Below are 23585 nucleotides of genomic sequence, written 5' to 3' on the forward strand. Positions count from 1 at the left end.
CTAGGGCTTCAACATAAGATCTTTTTTTTAATTTTTTTTTCTATAAAAGGATTTATTCCACAATTCTACAGAAACTAATTTTTTTAAAATCAGGATTTTTTTTTTCTTTTTTAGTTTTATTGCTTAAAGTATTACATATGTCTCCTTTCCACCCCCCCCCCCCACCCTTGACAATCCCCTGGCCTCCCCTATCCCCTAGTGCCTTATGTCCATTGGTTATGCTTATATGCATGCATATAAGTCCTTCAGTTGATCTCTTACCCCCCCTTCTGCCCCCCTACCCTCCGCGGCCTTCCCACTGCAGTTTGACAGTCTGTTTGAGGCAGCTCTGCCTCTGTATCTATCTTTGTTCATAAGTTTATAATGGTCTTTATTATCCATGAATGAGTGAGATCATGTGGTATTTTTCCTTCATTGACTGGCTTATTTCACTTAGCATAATGCTCTCCAGTTCCATCCATGCCGTTGCAAATGGTAAGAGTTCCTTCTTTTTTACAGCAGCATAGTATTCCATCCTGTAGATGTACCACAGTTTTCTAATCCATTCATCTACTGATGGGCACTTAGGCTGTTTCCAGATCCTAGCTATGGTGAATTGTGCTGCTATGAACATATGGGTGCATATATCCTTTCTGATTGGTGTTTCTGTTTTCTTGGGATATATTCCTAGAAGTGGGATCACAGGGTCAAATGGGAGTTCCATTTTTAGTTTTTTGAGGAAACTCCATACTGTCTTCCATAGTGGCTGCACCAGTCTGCATTCCCACCAGCAGTGCACGAGCGTTCCTTTTACTCCACATCCTCTCCAGCACTTGTCATTTGTTGATTTGTTGATGATAGCCATTCTGACAGGTGTGAGATGGTACCTCATTGTTGTTTTGATGTGCATCTCTCGGATGATTAGTGACTTTGAGCATGTTTTCATATGTCTCTTGGCTTTCTGAATGTCCTCTTTTGAAAGGTGTCTATTTAGATCCTTTGCCCATTTTTTGATTGGATTGTTTATCTTCCTTTTGTTAAGTTGTATGAGTTCCCTATAAATTTTGGAGATTAGGCCCTTATCAGATATGACATTGGCAAATATGTTTTCCCACGCAGTGGGCTTTCTTGTTGTTTTGTTGATGGTTTCTTTTGCTGTGCAGAAGCTTTTTATTTTGATGTAGTCCCATTTGTTCATTTTCTCTTTAGTTTCAAGTACTCTAGGAGCTGTATCAGTGAAGAAATTGCTTCGGCATATGTCTGAGATTTTGTTGCCTTTGGAATCTTCTAGAATTTTTATGGTTTCTCGTTTTACATTTAAGTCCTTTATCCATTTTGAGTTTATTTTTGTGTATGGTGTAAGTTGGTGGTCTAGTTTCATTTTCTTGCATGTATCTGTCCAATTTTCCCAACACCATTTATTGAAGAGACTATCTTGACTCCATTGTATGTTCTTGCCTCCTTTGTCAAATATTAATTGAGCATATTGGTTCGGGCCGATTTCTGGGCTCTCTATTCTATTCCATTGATCTATATGTCTGTTCTTTTGCCAGTACCAGGCAGTTTTGAGAACAGTGGCTTTGTAATACAGCTTGATATCTGGTATTGAGATCCCACCTACTTTGTTCTTTCTCAAGATCGCTGCAGCTATTCGGGGTCTTTTTTTATTCCAGATGAATTTTTGGAGAGTTCGTTCTAGATCTGTGAAATATGCCGTTGGTATTTTAATGGGAAGTGCGTTGAATTTATAGATTGCTTTGGGTACTATGGACATTTTAATGATGTTGATTCTACCAATCCATGAACACGGTATGTTCTTCCATTTGTTTATGTCTTCCTCTATCTCTTTTTTCAACGTCCTGTAGTTTTCTGAGTTCTAAGAGGTCTTTTACCTTTTTAGTTTTTTCCTAGGTAGCTTAATTTTTTTGGTGTAATGGTAAATGGGATTGTTTTTTTTAGTCTCTCTTTCTGAAAGTTCACTATTGGTGTATAGAAATGCCATAGATTTCTTGGGGTTAATTTTGTATCCTGCTACATTGCCAAATTCATGTATTAAGTCTAGTAGTTTTTTGATGGAGTCTTTAAGGTTTTGTATGTATAATATCATGTCGTCTGCAAATAAGGACAGTTTTACTTCCTCTTTTCCAATTTGGATGCCTTTTATTTCTACTTCTTGTCAAATTGCAATGACTAATACTTCTAGGACTATGTTGAACAGGAGTGGTGAGAGTGGGCATCCCTGTCTTGTTCCTGTTCTTAGGGGCAACATAAGATCTTTAGGGGGACATAGTTTAGTCTGTAACATTAGGGAACAAAGGTCTCAACAATTATGAGGTTATTAATGCAGTATATTAGTTTAAAACTTAAAGTGTTGCATGACATAGTCACATATATGCTCAAACTTTAAAATGCTTGGTTTGTCAACTTCTGGATACTTTATACACAGTTGTATGGTTTAATCCTCTGAATAATCCTGTGGGGGTAGTTATTCTCATTTTAAAAGTAAGGAAGTAGAAACTCAGAAAGGTTCAATTGCTTCCCTATGACTACCCAGCTAGTCAGTGGTGAGTCCCAGGTCCTTCTTATTCCAGGTCTCTTTTCTTACCCTTCCATTTTTGTGGATTCTGAGCATATGATGTTTGAGAGGTTTTCAAAAACCTGGGAGTTTCTGCCCAGTGAGCACCGCAGAATAATGGAGCAAGAGGAGTATAGGAGTAGAGATCAGCGCATGGAAGTTGAAGTCAAAGCGCGCGCGGGAGATGTAGAGGCAGTCAGAATGTTAAATTAAGACTAGCGTCTGACCTTGGCACGTTTGATCATCTTATTCCAGGCTAATCAGAGGCTATTAGCTGAACCACTCAACTTTCATGATTATAGACTTAGAGTTTACCCTTAATGGTGGCAATTTTAATGTTCTTACTTTATATACACACACCTAATTTTTTTTTTAAATTCTTTTGTTTAAAGTATTACATACGTCTCCTTTTTCCCCATCGATGCTCCCTGGCCACTCCTACCCCCCAGGACATTCCCCCACTGCCCCAGTGTCTCTGTCCATTGGTTATGCTTATATGCATGCATACAAGTCCTTTGATTGATCTCTAATCCCCCTCACCCCCCCCCTCAACATCCCCTGCCTTCCCTCTGAGGTTTGATGATATGTTTGAGGATTCTCTGTCTCTGGGAACCTCCATTCTATTTTCTGTCTCTGTGAATTTGACTACTCCAGGTATCTTACATAAGTGGAATCATATAATATTTGTCCTTTTGTACAATTCAGTTGTTTTGAGTATATTCACAGAGTTGCTCAGCCACACTGCAATACATTTTATAACACCAGAAAAAAGACTCAGTACCTATTAGCAGTCACTTCCCGGCACACCCTTAACCCCCACCAGTGTTTGTGGGTTTATTCCCAGATCCAGGTCTTTTTGTTAAAGATAGGCAGAGTCCATAGGTAACCACTAATGTACCTTTTGTCTCCCTAGATTTATAGATTTGCCTACAGATTTCATATAATGGAATTATACAATGTGTGGCCTTCGTGTCTGGCCTTTTTTTTTTGGTTTGTTTTTAACTTGGGGACATTTTAATGCCCTTCCCTCCATGTAGCTTCAAGCTACCAGGACACAGGCCCCACCAACACCCTTAATCTTCTCCTCAGCTCTTCTGCTGAAGAATTTGGCCTTCACAGTGACAGGCTGCTTTGGGAGCTTTCCCTTCCCCAGAACTTTGTAGGAGCCTGATCACACCACATCAGTGATAGGAGCAGCTCCAGTCTTGCTTTTGGCAGCATTTACCCGTGTCTGCTCACTGACCAGGGACCACAGTTTTTCAAGGTTGACAGGTTGGGCAGAAGCTCTGGTTCCTTTTTAAGTGGTAATGCCTCATATCAACTTTCCCAAAGGAACCTGGGTAATATTTGTCGAAGTTGATCCTGTGATGATGCAAGCCACCAGCATAACCCCCTCTCCCCCAGTGCTTCCTGTGCTTACAGATGTGGCCGTGGCTCACATGGCCCTGAAGTCTGGATGGCATGCCAGTGGCTGAGGTGCAAGAGCTGGCCTCTTTTATTTAGCATAATACTTTCAGGGTTCATCCATGTTATAGCATCTATCAATACTTTTTTCTTTTTATAGCTAAATAATATTCTATTATGTGGCTATACTACATTTTTATTTATGTATTCACCAGTTAATGGACATTGAATTGTTCTTTTTGGCTATTGTGAACAATGCTATGAAAAGTCATGAACAAGTTTTTACACGGAGATACTGGTATGTTTTTATTTCTCTTGGATATATTTACACTTACATTTTGTAAAGGACATATCCTGATCCAAAATAATGATTTGGTGTTTTGAGACCTTAAGTCACATTTCGTTTTCCGTTTGTTATCTAAACACGCGACAGTCTTGCTGTTTTATATCTATGTATTTGTTTATTTAATAAATATTTGTACCAGGTATTTATAATATTTTAGTGTTAATTGAATAGTTTCGGTAATTAGCAATTTTCTACACCTGTGCAGAAAATAGAAATATGAGGTATGTTTTTAGTTACATGTGATTTAGTTTCCAACTAAAAGCTTGATTATATTGAACTTGTCGATTTGTCTTCATTGCCAGAGTGATTGTCATATTTTTATCTGCCTGAGGCAGTTAGTAGTCAATTTCTCATGCTCAAGGCCGGTATTATCTTTGTGAGGAAGCAAAGAGAAGAGTAATATGAGTAATGACTGAATCTATGATTATGAAACCTTATCCATATGAGTATACAGGTTCTTAGTGATTGAGCTTTAGTCAGTAAACCACAGGCATTTTTCCTGTCTTTCTCATGTGAATTTTCTCATTGACATATCTGTAATTACTTTTTCTCTTAGTTTTTGGATTTGTTGATGATTATTTATTCACTTGTCTTTACAAAATAGAAATCTTGTGTTGTGTCCATGATCTTAGATGTTTTCACCAAAATGTCAAAGTAGTTTGAAGCTTATAGAATACCAATTCAACTATAACTTAGCACAGCACATAAGCATAACCTTGGTCAAAATAAAGGGTATTTTGAATGCTATGTGTGTGGTTTGTTGTTCTGGAGAAAAGTAGTATCTGGTGGTTAGAACATATGAGTTGTTGTCAGCATTTGTGGGTTTATTCCCAGATCCAATTATTGTTGTTTTTTGTTGTTGTTGTTTTTAAGATAGGCAGGGTTCCTGCCTGGTATATGTTTAGTGGAATGTGTTATATACTATGGATGTACTATAAACACTAATAAAGATTTTATACTATTGGCAGAAAAATGTACAGTAAATTACTGACAATATATGTTAAATGATGGTAGCTGTAATGGGTGCTTAGTGATTCTATTCTTTAAGCTTTCTTTGCAAAAGGCACAATTAACATTCCTTCCTATTAGTAATGGTATTTTAAGCAAACTATAAAGAACTTTACATATATATATATATATATATATATTTAATTTTTTTATTGATTTCAGAGAGGAAGGGAGAGGCAGAAAGATAGAAACATTAATGATGAGAAAGAATCATTGATTGGCTGCCTCCTGCATGTTCCCTGACTGGGAATCGAACTGTGACCTTCAGGTTCATAGGTCGATGCTCAACCCCTGAGCCACACTTAGATATTGCTATTAGTCCCTAGGTTGATATTGTAGTCCTGTTTCTGTTTTCTGTAGAATTTTAAATGTATCATTTTGTTCAACTAGAATGAATTTAATATTTCTTTGTGCAATCCATCTCTTCATTACATTTTTTTAACCAATGAGGAATGTTCATTTAAACACTGTAACAGTCATTTTTGTTATTGTTAGCGAGTTTTCTTTCTCAGCAATAGACTACTTCAAATATTAGATGTGAAAGAACTTTTTATCTAAGACTAAATGGAATTGGAATAATACCACTTAAAATAAATCATTTAAAGCAGTTGCCTGAATTTCATACTAAGAAACATATTAATATATACATGTGTGTATGCGGGGGTAGAGGATGATTCGAAATTTAGCTTTAAAAAATATGAAGTAGACCCGGCCACTGTGGTTCAGTGGTTGAACATCGAATTATGAACCAGAAGGTCATGGTTCAATTCCAGGTCAGGGCATCTGTCCAGGTTGCAGGCTTGATCCCTAGTGTGGGGTGTGCAGGGGGCAGCCGATCAGTAATTCCTCTCATCATGTTCTGGTTTAACAACACAGTTTTAAACTATAAGTGCAGGACATAATGTGCAAGAAAGAATAAATAATTTTTATTTTATAAATAAAATGAAAAATTAGTATAAATTTATGAATATACCTCAATATTTACATTTTGATAATCATGCTCTCTCTGGAGTGCTACATATTAACATTTTAAATGAGTATTATTGATGTAAATTGTGTCTATACTTCGGATCAGATACAGAGTGCTGAGTATTAAAGAATTAAGTGCTCTCATTGTACAGATATCCAAAGATCTCTGAGCAATGTTATAAAATGAGCAGCAAAGGTAGTTGTGTGTTTTTTTAGTTCTTTATAGTTTTCAAACCTTTTCAAATGTGTTATTTGATGATAAGTGCATTGTGAAAAAAATAAGGCCACTTTGTGTATGGGGAGAAACACTTTATATATGGGACAATTCCAGAAGGAAGCTCTTTTCCTCTTTTAAGGCAACTGTGGATTTGAAAATGAGAGATGGGTGACCCTGAGAGTTAGAACTGAATCCTTCACCACTCTCATATATCTACCTGTCTATCTTTACATTAATTTAACTAGAATAAGTTGGGCCTTGATCCTGGGTAAGATTCAATAACTTTTACTTAATATCTTCCCTTCCTCTGTCAGAGATGGATGACCAAAGATTGCACTGGGAAAAGTGAGTGTAGGGTGGCAAACAACCTACCAGCATATCATTGCAGTGTCTTGGGCAACATTACTTACTCTTCAAATGCTAACTATTCAATGCAAATAATAAAAGTACAGATGAACTTCACCCTCCTCCCCCAAAACATACACTCATGGAGTGGTACATGAAGATGCTATAATTGGATCACTTAGTCTGAAAAGCTCTTTCCATATGATTTTTCTTTGTTCTCTTGCTATGGTGTTTACCTATAGCTGTCTCCTTGTTCAACTGGTCACTCACTCAGGGACCCTTATGCAAAGCATGAAGAGAACTGCCTTTTTTCATCCACAGGTTTGTTTTTGATTTGTTCATAGTTTTTTAAAAATATTTTTTATTGATTTCAGAGAGGAAGAGAGAAATAGAAACATCAATGATGAGAGAGAATCATTGATCAGCTGCTTCCTGCACGCCCCCTACTGGCAACCGAGTCTGCAACCCAGGCATTTGCCCTTGACCAGAATGGAATCTGGGACCCTTCAGTCCGCAGGTCGACGCTCTATCCCCTGAGCCAAACCCACCAGGGCTATTTATTCATAGCTTGTTTTTAGTTTTCTTAGTGGTTGCTCTAGAGCAGCGGTTCTCAACTTGTGGGTCACGACCCCTTTGGGGATCGAACGACCCTTTTACAGGGGTCACCTGAATACATCCTGCATATCAGATATTTACATTACGATTCATGACAGTAGCAAAATTACAGTTATGAAGTAGCAACGAAAATAATTTTATGGTTGGGGGTCACCACAACATGAGGAACTGTATTAAAAGGTTGCAGCATTAGGAAGGTTGAGAACCACTGCTCTAGAGGTAGTATAATATTCGTATGTGACCTCACAGTTTACTGGTATCAACATTTTGTCACTTTGAGTATAGTGTAGAAACCTACTTAGGTCTGCCTACCTTTCCCACTTTAAAATATTATCTTGAGTATCAGATGGTATTATGATTTTTGCTATAGTAAAATATCTATAAAACCCTGAGGAGGATAGATTATATCCTCATATTTCTGTTCTTTTTATTATTTTTTCTTCCTTTCTAATGCTCTAAAATTTCTTTTTATTATTTTCTCTCTGAAGAATTCTCTTTTGCCATTCTTTTTTAAAAAAATCTATTTTTATTGATTTCAGAGAGGAAAGGGGGCGGGCGGGGGGAGAGACAGAGAGAGAGAGAGAGAGAGAGAGAGAGAGAGAGAGAGAGAGACATCAATGATGAGTGAGAATCATTGAATGGCTGCTTCCTGCATGTCCCACACTGGGGATCAAGCCTGAAACCCAGGCATGTGCCCTGACAGGGAATTGAACCGTGATTTCCTAGTTCATAGGTTTTGAGCTTTCCTTCAACTGAGAATGCCTTAATTTCCCCTTCATTTCACAAGTATAATTTCATCAGGTATAGAATTTGAAGTTGAGTTTTCTTTCAGCATTTGAAAAATTTTGTTCTACTTTCTTTATGGGTTTAGATGAGAAATTGACTGTCATTTGGATTGGTGTTTCCCTAGAGGTACCATGTCATTTTTTCTGACTGCTTTCACCACTTATTTTTTGTCTTTAGCTTTCAGAAGTTAATTATGATGGGTCTTGTCTTGGATTTCTTTGGGTTTACTCAGCTTCTTGTGTGTGTGTGTGTTTTAATCCTCACCCAGGGGGTAGTTTTTCCATTGATCTTTTTTCTTTTCTTCTTTTTTTTTTTTTTAGAAAGGGTGGGAAGGAGGGAGGGAAAGGTAAGAGAGAGAGAGAGAGAGAAAAAAACATCGATGTGAAAGAGACACATCGATTGGTTGCCTCCTGCATGCGCCCTACCTTGGGCCAGGGATTGAACATGCAACCCAAGTATGTGCCCTTGACTAGAATCAAACCCGTGACCCTTTGGTCCTTGAGCTAATGCTCTAACCACTGAATCACACAGGCCAGGGCAACTCAGCTTCTTGAATCTGGAAGCTTATGTCTTTTGCCTACCCTTTTGGGAGGTCTTTAGCCATTATTTTTTTCAAATACTCTTCTGTCTACTCTATTTCTCCTCTCCTGGAATGCCTCTGATAGAAGTATTAGATCTTTTGATATTGTCTGCAGGTCTTTTTAACATTTATTTTTTCAGTCTCTTTTCTCTCTGTTGTTCACATACAGTAAATTCTGTTGTTCTGTCCTAAATTTTGCTGATTCTCTCTTCTGTCATCTCCATTCTACTATTGTAGTTCTGCTGTTGTATTTTTGGTTCTATAATTTTCAGCAGTTTTTTAATAAATTCTGTTTCTTTGCTAAGATATTCTATTCTTTTTTAATTTGTCCCAAGATAATTTCCAATTGATTGTGAAGCTTTTTATGATGCCTGCTTTAAATTCCTTCTCAGATTATTAAAACATCTGAGTCATCTTAGTTGATTGTTTTTTTTGCATTCATGCTGTGATATTCTTGTTTCTTGGTATGATGGATGATTTTTTTTTAAATTGAATCTTGAACATTTTGGCTATAAATTGTAGGTCCTGTTTAAGTCTTTTATTTTAGCAGGCTGTCAACCTATTTAGGTTTAGCATGTAGCTACAAGCCTAATGTTAAAGGGTATGGTTCCTATGACAATTTTCAGATTTTTTGCAGCACTATTTTGGTCTTCTTGGTTTATGTGGGCCTCCTACTCATTTCTGCTGAAGCTGTTTGGGGGAGCAGAAGAAGCTTTCCCGGAACAGGCCATCTGTGCCTCTAGGAAGGAGAAGAGAGTTTCCAGCCCATGGGGATAGGCCTTCTGGGCTGAGATGCTGTGACAGGATCCCCTGCCTCTGGGAGATGGAGAACAATCCCCCAGGCTGGGCTCTTGTTATGGTGGGCCCTCTTTCCAGGACCTCCACCCCCTTCACCTCTGTCCCCTGTTACCTGGTATGTCTTGGTGAGGGAGGGTTGTCTCAGGTCTGGAGGGGAAGGGGTATGTGGTTCCCTTGGCTGCTCACTGTTTGCAGGCCTCCTCACCGTACTCCCAGGCTAGTACTGTTGGGCTTGCCTAGTGTTGTCAAAGAAATGAGACTACCCAGAGCGCTTTCTGTTGCTTGGGGCAAGGCTTTGGGTTACCTTCTTCTGTTGAACCCAGGGTTATAAGATGTCCTGTCACTATGTTGTTTCTCAAGTCAGTCTTCTTTCTGTTTTCAGAGTTCTGTGGCTACCTTTTTAAGTTCCAAAGTGTAGTTTCATTTAGCAGGGACCAGTATGAAAAAATGAGTGTATCCCATTGTCTGGCCCAAGACGCTTTCTTAATCCTTTGTTATTCATATTTTTCTTTAGACTGCCTAACCTGTCAAAATCTATATCATTTTTTTTGCAGTTGTTAAATGAAATAACTCTTCTATAGCCTTACTTATCAGAACTTTTGTATATGAAATCTGAGTTCTTTTCTAACATAGCTCTCTCATCAGCTTTGTAAAATCCTATTTCTTTTGCAAGATTAGCAGTTTGACTATGCAGTGACTTTGTACTCATACAGAATTCAAAAATGATCAAGAAAGATTCAGGGCTGGATAGTATTCAAGCAAGGGTTGATTTGTATAAGGGGTCATTTAACTCGTGAAATTATTGTTTTCAATAAACATTTTTATCTGTGAGGACTACAGTGAATACTTACATAAGCAAAAATTTGCCTATATGTTTATGTCCTTTTACTTTATTTTTTAAATTGAAAGTCCTCTAAACTAATATTTTTATTATACAGACGAGTATAATAAAGTTAAAAGAAGACTTAAAAAATGCCTATATAAAGATCTCCTTATAATCTAAACAGAGAAGCTTTGCAAAGGTTACAAAGGGGTACTGTTAATTACTTTGGGACAACAAGGTGTAATCTGGGTCATGTGGTCATTCAACCTAGATCAAATTGCTGGTTAGTACACAATCTGTTTTTTGAGACCCCAAATATCCTGACTCCTGTGCATGGCCCCAATTTAGTATAGCATTATGATTATGATCATATAGAGTCATATTACTTTGGTTCAGATCCTGACTTTACTAGTTATTAACAGTATAGCTGTGACCAATTTACTCAAGTTCTCTATGCCTCAGTTTCTTTATATGTAATATGGGAGTAATGATAGTACCCACCTTACAGGGATGCTATGAGACTTAAATGAGATTAGGCATGCTGATGCTGTTATTACTTTTTTTAAAAATATTCTTATGTTAGAAAAGGCAAGGATTAATTGAGGACTAGTAGCTGTAGTGTAGATTAAGAGCCAAGAGTCTGGGATTCTATTTCTGTTTTGCTCCTGACTCACTTGGACTGTTTGGGAAACTGCTTAACCTTTTTGTGGCTAAAACTTGCCATCTTAAAGCAAGAAAAATCTTGCCATGTGCTTACTTTATGTAAAATGGTAAAGAAATTTTTGGAAAATGCTTTGTGATCTATAGGAAAAGGTGCTTGCTTCATAAGCACATAACTTTATTCATCTCAATATTAACATTAACTTGCTCATTAAATATGTATGGCTTCTAATTTGCTTAACTAGTAATCCAAAATTATATTAATGTATAATGCGGGGATGTTGACACTTCTGTTAGAATGTTTCCTTTTGTGTTTTCTTATCACTTAAAAATATAGATACTTGCTGCTACATTATATTAGAAATATGTGTAAAAATCAGTATGTATAAATTATTGATAATGACTGAAAAATAATTTCTCATTTTTCTACTTTAATTAAAATGTAATTTTGATTCTTTTTAAAGAACAAAAGAGGATAGCAGTGGGGACAAGGAATGGTTGATTAATTATAATGAGAATAGAATATGGACTAAACTGTACCTTAAAAGAACATTTAGGCTCTTCTCCTGCCACAGTAGAATTATATTTTAATGAATTCAGTTGAATAATTAGCGATTAAGTAGCTACCATGGAAAAAGGTGAGACAGTTCTAGTATGGAAAATTTACGACAATTTACTTTGTTCTTTCATTATCATTAATGGTATAGGTAATCTTTTCAAAGTTTGTGGCAAGTAGAGGCAGTATGTGAAATGAAATCTTATATACAACATTTTGACTATTTTGAATTAGCTAGACTTAGCTAAACGTTTTTATGAGGTTTAAAGAGTTAAATGGTCAGTTCAGAAAAGACATATACATAAATGTTTCAAATTTGCCAAATTGATTCCTTATTGAGGTCTAGAATCAAGTGCTAATTTAAAATTTTTTGATAAAGGTAAAACAGTTTTGTTATTTAAGAGAATAAAGCAATTGGAAACTTATGTAGTCTGAAAAATGTCTTGGGAGGCTTTTTGTTCAAATAATTTTCCTATAATTTACTTTGAGATTATGACTTGTACTGAATGCTTTTCATTTCGTAATTCTGAGGAATTGAAAGAATTCAAGATTTGAAAATAAAATTAAGTGGAAAATTATATTCTTAACCCACGAATTGTTTCATTTTAAATGTAAAATTGGTACTATAATAACAATCCAGGTGTAGATTTAGTCTCTTATAATTCAGGAGGCCAGAAGTCTATGAAATTTAGGTGTCAGCAGGGTTGGTTCTTTTGAAAGTCCAGAGGGAGAATCTGTTCTGTGCCTCTCTCCCAGTTTCAGGTATTTGCTAGAAATCCTTGATATTCTTTGGCTTCTAGCTCCATTACTATAGTCTGTATCTCCATCATCACATGGCCATCTTTTTTGTGTGTCTCTTCTGTGTCTCCGTATCTCCCATTCCTCATAAGGACATGAGTCCCACTCCACTAATATGAACTCTTCTTATCTTGACATTTTACTAGAAGGTCATCAGAGTAGTTATGCAACAGGAAGAAGTAAAAGGCATCCATATTGGGGAAAAAGGAGTAAAACTATCTCTATTTAAAAATAACATGTTCAAGTATAGTAATATCTTAAGAAATCCACTAAAAATTTGTTGAATATATGAATTCAACAAGGTTGCAGGATAAATATGCAAAAATCAATGATATTTATGTATACTTGCAACAAGTAATCCAAAATGAAATTCAGAAATCAGTTCCATTCACAGTAGCATCAAAAATAATAAAATACTTAGGAATGAATTTTCAAAAAGAAGTGCAGAACGTTTACTTTGAAGACTTCAAACATAATTGGGAGAAATTAATATAAATACATTTTTAAAATCTCATGTTTATGAATTGGAAGACTTAATTTTAAGAGGCAGTACTCCCTAAACTGATCTACAGATTTAATGCAATCCTATCAGAATGATATCTGACTGTTTTTTGTTGAAATGATAAGCTAATTCTAAAATTCATACGAAATTTCAAGGAACCAGAATATACAAAACAATCTTGAAAATAAAAAACAACAACACAGTAGGAGGGCTCACAATGCCCAATCTTACAGTTAAAAAGCAACAGTACAAGATAGGGTAGTATTTGCTTAGGGGTAGACATATATGTCAATGGAATAAAATTGAGAGTCCAGAAATAAAACTATGTGTTTAAGGTCAATGGATTTTGAAAACTGTTGCCTGTTTAATGTGGGGAAAGAAAAGTATTTTCAAAAATGGTGCTTGTACAGCCAGGCTGGTGTGGTTCAGTGGTTGAGAGTTGGCGCATGAACCTGGAGGTCACAGTTCAATTCCTGGACAGGGTACATGCCCAGATTGAGAGCTCAATCCCCAGTAGGAGGTGTGCAGAAGGCAGCTGATTGATGATTCTCTCTCATCCATGTTTCTATCTCTCTATCCTTTTGCCTTCCTCTCAAATCAATCAAAATATGTTTTTAAAAAACGGTGCTGGGACAATTTGATAGGCACATGCAAAAATTGAAGTTTGACCTTTACTAGCACACCAGATACATAAAAAACTCAAGATGGATCAAAGCCCTTCATGTAGGTGCTATAATATCCTTAGAAGAATTAATATGGAGGTATATATTCATGACCTAGGCTTTAGCAAAGGATTTCTAGGTAAGACTCCAAAAGCCTGAGCCACAAAAGAAAAAGTCGATAATTTGAACTTAATAAAAATTTAAACTTTGATGCATTAAAGGATACCATTGAGAGAGTGAAAAAGATAATCCCACAGAATGGGAGAAAATATTTGCAAATCAAGTATCTTATAAGCAGTTAATATCCAAAATATCCAAGGAACTCATACAACTCAATAAAAAAACCACTCCAAATAATTAAAAATTGGGGGAAGGATTTGAATAAACATTTTTTCAAATGACTGAATGGTATATGAAAAGGTGCTCAATATCACATAATCAGAAATATTCAAATTAAAACCATGAGATAGTACCTCATACTTCTTCTGGCTAGTATCAAAAAGACAAGAGAGAAAAAAATGCTGCTTAGGAAGTAGATTAAAGGGAACCCCTTTACACTGTTGATGGGAATATAAACTGGTACAGCCACTGTGGGAAACAGTGCGTGGTTCCTCCAGAAATTAAAAATAGAACTACCATGTGATCCAGCAATCCCACTTCTGGATTGCATATTCAAATGAAACAAAATCATTATCTTGAGGATATATCTATACTTCAGTGTTCATTGCAGCATTATTCACAATAGCAATGATTTGGAAACAAATGTCTGTGGATGAATGGATAAAGAAAAAATATGAATATATAAACAGGAATATTTTTCAACTTTGAAAAAGAAGGAAATCCTGCCATTTACAACAATATGGATGAACCTGGAAGGCATTATGCTATTTGAAATAAGCCAGACAGAGAACGACAAACATGCATTTTATCACTTATATGTGGAATCTAATAAAAAACAACAAAGTTGAACTCATAGAAACAGAGTAGAATTATGATTGTCAGGGACTTGGGGGAAATAGAGAAGTTGGTAAAAGTGTACAAACTTGCAGTTATAATATTAAGATCTTTGGATCTTACATAACATGGCGATTATATATAACATGGTGACCATGCTGCATAATACTATATTGTATAATTGACATTTTCTACAAGAGTAGAACTTAAGTGTATTCATTTGAAAATAAAAGCATAAATATGTGAAGTAATGGATATGTTAATTCAGTGGAGGAATTCTTTTACCATGTATCAAATCATGTTGTTTATTTTAAATATATTACAATTTTATATGTGAATCATACCATGTTAAAGTTGACAAAACCCCACATTGACATACTACTTCATACATATTAGGATAGCTAGATTTAAAGAATAGATTATTAACAAATATTGATGAGCATGTAGAGAAATTGAAACCCTCATACATTGCTGGTAGAAATGTAAAATGGTGTAGCTACTTTGGAAAACAACCTCACAGTTCCTCAACCAACTAAACGTAGAATAACCATATGACTCAACAGTTGTACTTTTAGGTACTCAGGATAAATGAAAGCATATATCCACATAAAAATTTGTGCACAAATGTTTATAGCAGCATTATTCATGAAAGCAAAAGGGTGGAAACAAATTGTATATTAACTGATGAATGGAACTGCATGTGGTATATCCATACAATGGTGTACTAATATCTGCAACAACATGGATGAGTCTTTAAAAATGTTATGCAAAATGAAAGCCACATATTATGTGACTATATTCATATGAGATATTTGAATAGGGAAATATATGGAGACAGAAAATAAATTAGTGGTTTCTTAGGGTTGAGGAAGATGAAATGAAAGTGAGGGTAATAGGTACAGCATTTTGAAGTGATTAAAATGTTCTAATATCAATGCAGGTGATAGTTGCACAAACTGTAAATATACTACAGAACATTGAATTGTGCACTTAAGTGGGCGGATTTTATTCTCTGAATTATATTTTAGTAAAGCTATTATAAAAAAAATTGTCTGTTTTCCAAGGTAAATTACACATATTTGATGTCACTGATATTGATTTAAAACTGTCATATGGATTTTTGAGTTTAGTATAGAGTACAACTACAAACAGCCTTAGCAGTCTGAGTCACTAAAAAACAAACACAAAAAAACCCCCAAAAACAAAAACAAAACCACCAAAAAACTATTTTAGACCTAGTGATCTTATAGGTTGCCTGAAATGTGAGATTTGCTTTGCCATCTTAATAGATGTCAGTTTTGCTTTTTAAAAATATATTTGGTGCCCTGACCGGTTTGGCTCAGTGGATAGAGCCTGTGGACTGAAGGGTCCCAGGTTCGATTCCGGTCAAGGGCATGTACCTTGGTTGCGGGCACATCTCCAGTAGCGGGTGTGCAGGAGGCAGCTGATCGATGTTGCTCTCTCATTGATGTTTCTAACTCTCTACCCCTCTCCCTTCCTCTCTGTAAGAAATCAATAAAATATATTTAAAAAATATATATATATATATTTGGTAATTGCCGGAAGCCAGTTCCAGCATGACAGCAGGGCTGAATCTGGGAATGGCTGATGTCATTTCCCCAAACCTGAATAGGATACATTAAATTGATTGTTTGCTGCCAGACAGCTCAGGGTATCTTAATCTACATGTTATTGCCTCCTACTGGCCAAACACCCACCTGAACAGCCACAGGCTAATTCTCCCCATTCTGACAATGTCTCTGTATATGAAACCCTGACTCTTTGAAGTGTTTATCTCCACCTTGCCTCAGGACAATTTGTGTTAATAAAAAGCATGGGGTCCTGAGGCGAGGAGATCTTAGTTTCCTTTAAACTAGGCTCCTCTGACTCCCAAATGCCTTTCAAAATTATATTTAGTCTCTGGACTCCTGTTTACGCACAGCCTTCTCCAGATTCCAGGACCCTTCTTAATGCTGGAACAAGAGCACCAACAGGTAATCATTATTTTAGCACACTCAGAGATTCAAGAAAGTTCAATGTCTTTTATTTTGTGTGTATGTTTCTAGTTTTACCTTCTTATATAAGTCTTCATTTTGTTAACATTTTATAGAGTTCTAATTAAGACCTCAGCTCAGTATTGTACAAATCAAATTGTGTCAGTGACATGGTAAAATATCATTTACTAGTAACAGGTATAAATTTAAACCTGAATATGAAAGATGACTCAATAGTAAACCAGAGAAAGACATATAAAGACAATTGTTCTTTAGAAAATGGGTTTAATGAGGATTTTTTTTTTTTAGTTTTAGAAAAGGTGTCTTTTTTATTCATCTTATTCTTGATTAAGCTCTTTAGAATTAAGATATCTCAATATTTTTACTTAAAATTTTCATTATGTTTAACACTATGACTTTTGCTCCTGCTTTTAAAATCAATTAGATGTGTGAATCACACAAACCTTTTTAGTGTCTTTCAAAGAAGAAAAAAACATGTTAGCTTACAAGTAAAATTATTTTGCATTATTTTATTTCCATAACAAAGTTTTTCTATGTCCTAAATAAATAACTTCACTATAATATCTGGAGTATTAGTTTTCTAATAGTCATACCATCTATACTAATAATAGAGGAATATGCAAATTGTCTGGGATGCCATCACATTAACAGTAATGACCAAACAGCAGGCTGTGTCGGGTGACAAGGCTGGCAGGGGGATTAGTGAGGGACGACCAAACAACTGAACAGCAGGCTGCTTGGGACGACCAGGCTGGCAGAGGGGGGCAGTTGGGGGCGACCAGGCTAGCAGTGGGGGCAGTAAGGGGCGACCAGGCTGGTGGGGGGGGCAGTTGTGGGGGCAGTTGGGGGTGACCAGGCCGGCGGGGGGGGGGGGCAGTTGGAGGTGACCAGGCTGGCGGGGGGGGGGAGCAGTTAGGAGTGATCAGGCCGGCAGGCAGAGGCGGTTAGGGTGGGTGATCAGGCTGGTGGGGAGGGGCAGTTAGGGGCGATCAGGCAGGCAGGCAGGTGAGCAGTTAGGAGCCAGCAGTCCCGGATTGTGAGAGGGATGTCTGACTGCCGGTTTAGGCCCGAACCCTGGGATTGGGCCTAAACTGGCAGTTGGACATCTCCCAAGGGGTCCCGAATTGGAGAAGGTGCAGGTTGGGCTCAGGGCACTCTCCCCCCCCCCCCCCCACATGAATTTCATGCACCGGGTCTCTAGTCATTTATAAGAAGTTTGCAGTCGTACCTGCATATAAATGTTGACTTGATAAAGATAGGCACCCTCACAAAATTCAACTTGACAGTGAATGGAAAGCACAGCATCTATTTTTGGGGGCTTTACGGGACTTATATAAAGCCCACAATGACTTTCTAAAATTAAAAAAGAAAAAAAAAGTCTTTTAAGAGCTCTGGCTGGGTAGCTCAGTTGGTTACAGCATTGTCCCGATACGCCAAGGTTGCTGGTCTACCCCAGTCCGGACACATACAAGAATCAACCAGTGACTGCATCAATAAATGCAATAGCAAAATTGATATCTTCCTCCCTCCCTCTCTCCCTCTATCTCTCCCTCCCTCCCTCTCTCTCAAATCAAATAACATCTTTAAATTCTTAAAATCTTCTATTTCTCTCCTATATTTTTAGGGTCTTGTAATTGACTCTTTACACACACCATTCAGTTATTTATATTACTGTCTGTTAAAAAAATTTTAAAAATGGTTAAATAAACCATTTGCATAAGATTCTGATTTTAAAAGATTAGAACAGTGTAATATTTATCTTCAAAAGTATCAAGCAATGTATAAGTTCCCTAAAATATATTAAATACCTAATAACATGACTTAAAATAGGCATCAAATACAACCTTCATCCAAAGGAGTTTGTAACAAAAATGTTATTTTAAAAAATGCAAAACTGACTAAACAGAAACTCTCTTTGCCCTGTAATCTTAGTATTGTAACTGTCCAATATGAGGTAATATAAGAAGAGCCGCTGAAAGGCATGGCTTTCCATTCATATAGCTCAGAGGTCCCTGCTGCTACCATCATCATCAAACAGCTCTTGCAAACTCTAATTGCAGACTGTAAATGCTCCCTATTTTTCTTGTGAGTTTCCAATGAGCATTTTGAAATACATGCTTAAAATATTTACCTCCTAAATAGAAAAATAAGAACTCTGCAACTGTCAGAACTCTCAATGGCACGTAATTAATGGAAAACATTCCACAAATAAAGTTGATGTAAAGACAATATAACTATTTAGGTTGGGGGGGGGGGGGAGGCATGAGCGCATGCGCTTAGGTATCAACCTTATATAACAATTTAGCCCTAAATACCACCTTTTTAAGGAGACCTTTGTAAAGGATTATAAACTTGTTTGACTTTTAACAATAATATAGTTCATCTTTTTAGCCTGTGTTTTGTGTGGCAGTAGTTATTCTACCTAGAATAAACAAGTTCACATATAAATTTATAGGTGAATTCCAGGTAGATGTTAAGTAAGGAAAAATGACTTTTCTAGGAAAGTCATACAGGAAGAAATTATTTTTAAATATTACTAAAGGGGTGCTCCATAACATAGTAGAGCATTACTATAAGGATTAATCAGAAGTGTTTATGTGCATTGAATTTTAAAAATCTGTAATGTATACTTTCATTAAAGGACTCCAGGCTGGCCTTCTGAGAGTCTTTCTATTAATAGGGCTATGTACATTCTTAATCCTCTCTTTTGCTGTCATTAAGTTGAGAATATAAAAATGAATAATCAAATGATTGAGGACTGTTGCTGAGTATGTTATTTGGAAGAATTATTGGAGCAAAATCAGTGTACCTTCTCTGTTGGAAACAGTGACTTAAATAGAGGGAAAGTGGCAGGCTTCTGGTATTGTTAGGAAGATGGTGCTCCTGAGCTTGTATAACTGCTGGGTATTTAAAGTTCCCGGTATCCTTGGAAACATACACTGTTTGTGATACCAATTGGTGCTTGTATTTCAGTGATGTCATACAATTTACAGATTCACACAATGGATTTCTTGTTTGTGGACTTACACAGGAGTTCAGATAGTTTTGGAAAAGCAAAGGAATTGAGGCTTAAGAGTGTGTGTGTGAGAAAGAGAAAGGGAGAGAGATAGTTTTCTTTCAGGCTTTAATTTTACAAATCAGTGACAACTTTACTATCCATTCCATAATCCTTTGAGTTTGGATTCAAATTTTTTGAAAAAGCAAAAAACATCATCCACTAAAGTTCTCATTGTTTTACACTCTTGTGATTGCATTTGAGAAGTATATACACATTTTTGTACTAATAAAAACTTATAGAAAAACAGATGAGGATTAATTGCTCTTTTCAAGTTTACCCATCATCTATACAGTAGTAAGAGGCTTATAGAGCTGGGAGTATTTAAAAGAATTGGTTAGATTAACACAGTGCATTAAAAGGTCTATTTTCTCCCTGTCTGAGTGGTTCAGTTGGTTGGAGCATCGTCCTGTACACTGAAAGGTGGTGAGTTCCATTCCCAGTCAGGGCACATACCCAGGTTCTGGGTTCAATCCCCATTGGGTGTATGGGAGGCAACAGATCAATGTCTGTCTGTCTGTCTGTCTGTCTGTCTCTCTCACACACACACACACAAAATCAGTGAAAAACATATCCTGAGGTGAGGATTTAAAAAGCAAGGTGCGGAGATATGTAGATTCATGGCACAGTGGTGTATTAGAACCTTTTCAATGGTACCAAATGGAAGTTTTCTTTTGTTAGCACAAACTCGTGTAGTTTGGTGTGTTTTTTTAAAAATATATTTTGATTGATTTCGGAGAGGAAAGAAGAGGGAGAGGGAGATAGAAGCATTAATGATGAGAGAGAATCATTGATGGGCTGCCTCCTGCACCCAGCCTAATGGGGATTGAGCCCACAAACTGGGCATGTGCCCTGACTGGGGATTGAACTGTGACCTCCTGGATCATAGGTAAACACTCAACCACTGAGCCATTTTGGTTGGGCTAGTTTGGGGTTTTCCCCCGAATATTTCCAAGGAAATATTTATTTACATATATCATATAATCCTGAAGGTCATGCGCAGTTTAAATCTGTTTTTTTTTCTCTGACACTTTATTACAGTATTTTTAGCATCAATAGTTTTGGATTGGAATAAGAAATGAATTTGTTATATCAAATGTGTGAAGTAAAAAGAATAATGAGAAGTAACATTTACTGTAGGCTTACAATATGCTAGGTACTGTTCTAAATGCTTGAAATTTTTCTTTTAAACCTCACCACATCTCTGTGAGGTAGAAATGATATTGTTCCTATTATAACGATGAGGAAACTGAAGCACCAGAGGGTTAAGTATCTTGACTAGAGTTGCACAGCTGGTAAGCAGAAGAGCAGGGACTCCTTTGTAAGCAGTTTGACTCCAGAGTGTGTGCTCTTAACCATCTGACCATGATGCTTCTCAGTAGCAATGATAATGAGAGCTAACATTTATTGAGCATTTTTCTCTGTGCCAGAAATTGAGAAATTGTTTCTCCATTCTCTCGTAGTGGTTCTCAACCCTCTGGCCCTTTAAATACAGTTCCTCATATTGTGACCCAACCATAAAATTATTTTCGTTGCTACTTCATAACTGTAATGTTGCTACTGTTATGAATCGTAATGTAAATATCTGATATGCAGGATGGTCTTAGGTGACCCCTGTGAAAGGGTCGTTCGACCGCCAAAGGGATCGCGACCCACAGGTTGAGAACCGCTGTGTCTAGTGTGTTAACTCACTCAAATAACCTAAGTTGGGGACATGGGTTTCATTCTGCTAAATTTCTGTGCTTTGATAGCCTCTTCTCAAAGATCTTTTCAAATAATTCATATGTGCTGAGGATGTAACTGTCATATACAACCACCCTTACTTCCTCAACAGTTATATATTTTCTAGTATTCAATGTATTCAATGTTCAATAAACAATTATTATTTAATTTATCTTTAAAAATTAGTACACAGTGTTAAAAATGTATATATTTAAAGTCAGTATTCAGTACTTACACATTTTTAGTCAATATTCAATTGGATTAGGCATGGGTGAATACCATTTTTCATTTCCTTTCTTTCTGTGTTATTATTTGGTTAAGAATTGCCTTATTTCTTAATTTGTACCTATTACTTATTCCTCTATTCTTTTGGAGTTTTGTCAATCTCTCTTTTTCTGTTTCTCTCTGTCAGAATTTCTCTCTCTTTTATGTGTGTGTGTGTGTGTGTGTGTGTGTGTGTGTATTATCTTTACTGTAGTATTGGGGTTTTGAAATGGAGTGAAATTATATATGTTCAGATTGCCATTTTAACCTAGTACCTGCCGCATATTTCTTAAAATAAAATTTTAGTAAGACATTTAAGGAGCCCTTGAGGCAATTCTAGGTTCTTCTGTAGGTGAGGGTAGAGGTTTGGACCTAGATACACAGTTCTAATTACATTCATCAGCTTTTTCCTCAAACCTGATCTTACAGAATTTCTAATCTCAGTAAATGAAACCTCCATCCGTCTCTCAACAAAAATGCAAATCAGTGGTCTCACTTCTCTGTTTAAACCCTTCAGGGGCTTCCTTTCCTTCCTAGGATCAAGATCAACTTTTTTTAACCTTGTTTGTAGGTCTCTGCTGATCTTGGCCCAGACTGTTTCACCAGCCTCCTATCTCCACACTTAACCTCCTTGCTCCCTATGCATCAGCCAGAGGGGCCTCCTTTTCAGATTGTTGTAGAAGTAGAACCACTTTCTTCCTCAAGGGCTTTTGGACCTGTGATGTGATTTGCCTGAAATGTTAATACAGTTGCCCCTCATTTTCCAATGGGGATTGGTTCCCTGACCCTCTGCAGATACCAGTATCCCTGGATGATCAAGTTCTTTATATAAAACTAGAGGCCTGGTGCACAAAAATTTGTGCACTCAGGGGGGAGAGGGGTCCCTCAGCCCGGACTGTGCCCTCTCGCCGTCTGGGACCCCTCGGGAGATAAGGACCTGCTGGCTTAGGCCTGCTCCCAGGTGGCAGAGGGAAGGCCCAATCCCTAGGTGCAGCCCCTGGTCAGGCTCAGAGCAGGGCCGATTGGGGAGTTGGGGCGCCGCCCCCTGTCACACTCAAGGCAGGGTCGATGGGGAGGTTATGGCTCTACCCCATCACACACAGAGCAGGGCCCGTGGGGTGGGGGTTGGGGCGCCGCCCTCTATCACCCACAGAGCAGGGCCGATCAGGGGGTTGGGGCGCCGCCACTCTCACACTCAGGGCAGGGCCGTTGGGGAGGTTGTGGCTCTACCCCGTCACACACAGAGCAGGGCCCGTGGGGTGGGGGGATTGGGGCGCCGCACCCTGTCACACACAGAGCCGCAGGGCTGATCAGGGGGTTGGGGCGCCTTCCCCTGTCAGGAACAGAGCAGGGCGGATAGGGAGGTTGTGGCCCCGCCCCCTGTCACACACAGAGCCGCAGGGCGATCAGGGGGTTTGGGCGCTGCCCCCTGTCATGCTGATCCCGGTGCCGGGAGGCCTCGTGGCTCCGCTGATCCCGGTACTGGAGGCATATTACCCTTTTACTATATAGAATAGAGGCCTGGTGCACGGGTGGGTGCCGGCTGGTTTGCCCTGAAGGGTGTCCTGGATCAGGGTGGGGGGTGCCCACTTGGGTGCCTGGCCAGCCTGGGTGAGGGGATGATGGCTGTTTGCAGCTGGTCACACACCCTTCAGGGTGGGGGTCCCCACTGGAGTGCCTGGCCAGTCTGTGTGAGGGGCTGAGGGCTGTTTTCAGGCTGGCGGGTGACTGAAGCTCCCAACCGCTCCTTTTTTTCTTTTTTATTCTGGGCCAGCTTTAGCTTTGAGGCTTGGCTCCAGCTCTTAGGCCTCCGCTGCTGAAAGCAGGTTTCTGGCCTTTGTTTACCTTCTGTATTTGAAACAATGTTGCGATCCTGCTGGCTGAAGCCTGGCGGACTAAAGCAGGTTTCTGGGGTTTTGTTTAGCTTCTATATTTGTAACATAGTTGCTTAG

The 23585-nt window shown here is 37.8% G+C and overlaps 1 protein-coding gene and 1 pseudogene across 4 annotated transcripts in view; one reads left to right on the top strand and one right to left on the bottom strand.

Annotated features, from left to right (window-relative positions):
* The window catches only part of RASAL2 (RAS protein activator like 2), a 248978-nt gene that overhangs the window by 85760 nt on the left and 139633 nt on the right, over nucleotides 1-23585 (top strand). The window lies entirely within an intron of this gene.
* On the bottom strand, nucleotides 3594-4017 carry LOC308534654 (large ribosomal subunit protein uL15-like; annotated as a pseudogene). Its single transcript has one exon. The product of its transcript is annotated as a large ribosomal subunit protein uL15-like (transcript).

The sequence above is a fragment of the Myotis nattereri genome (assembly GCF_964212035.1).
Source record: "Myotis nattereri genome assembly, chromosome: 18".
NCBI lineage: Eukaryota > Metazoa > Chordata > Mammalia > Chiroptera > Vespertilionidae > Myotis > Myotis nattereri.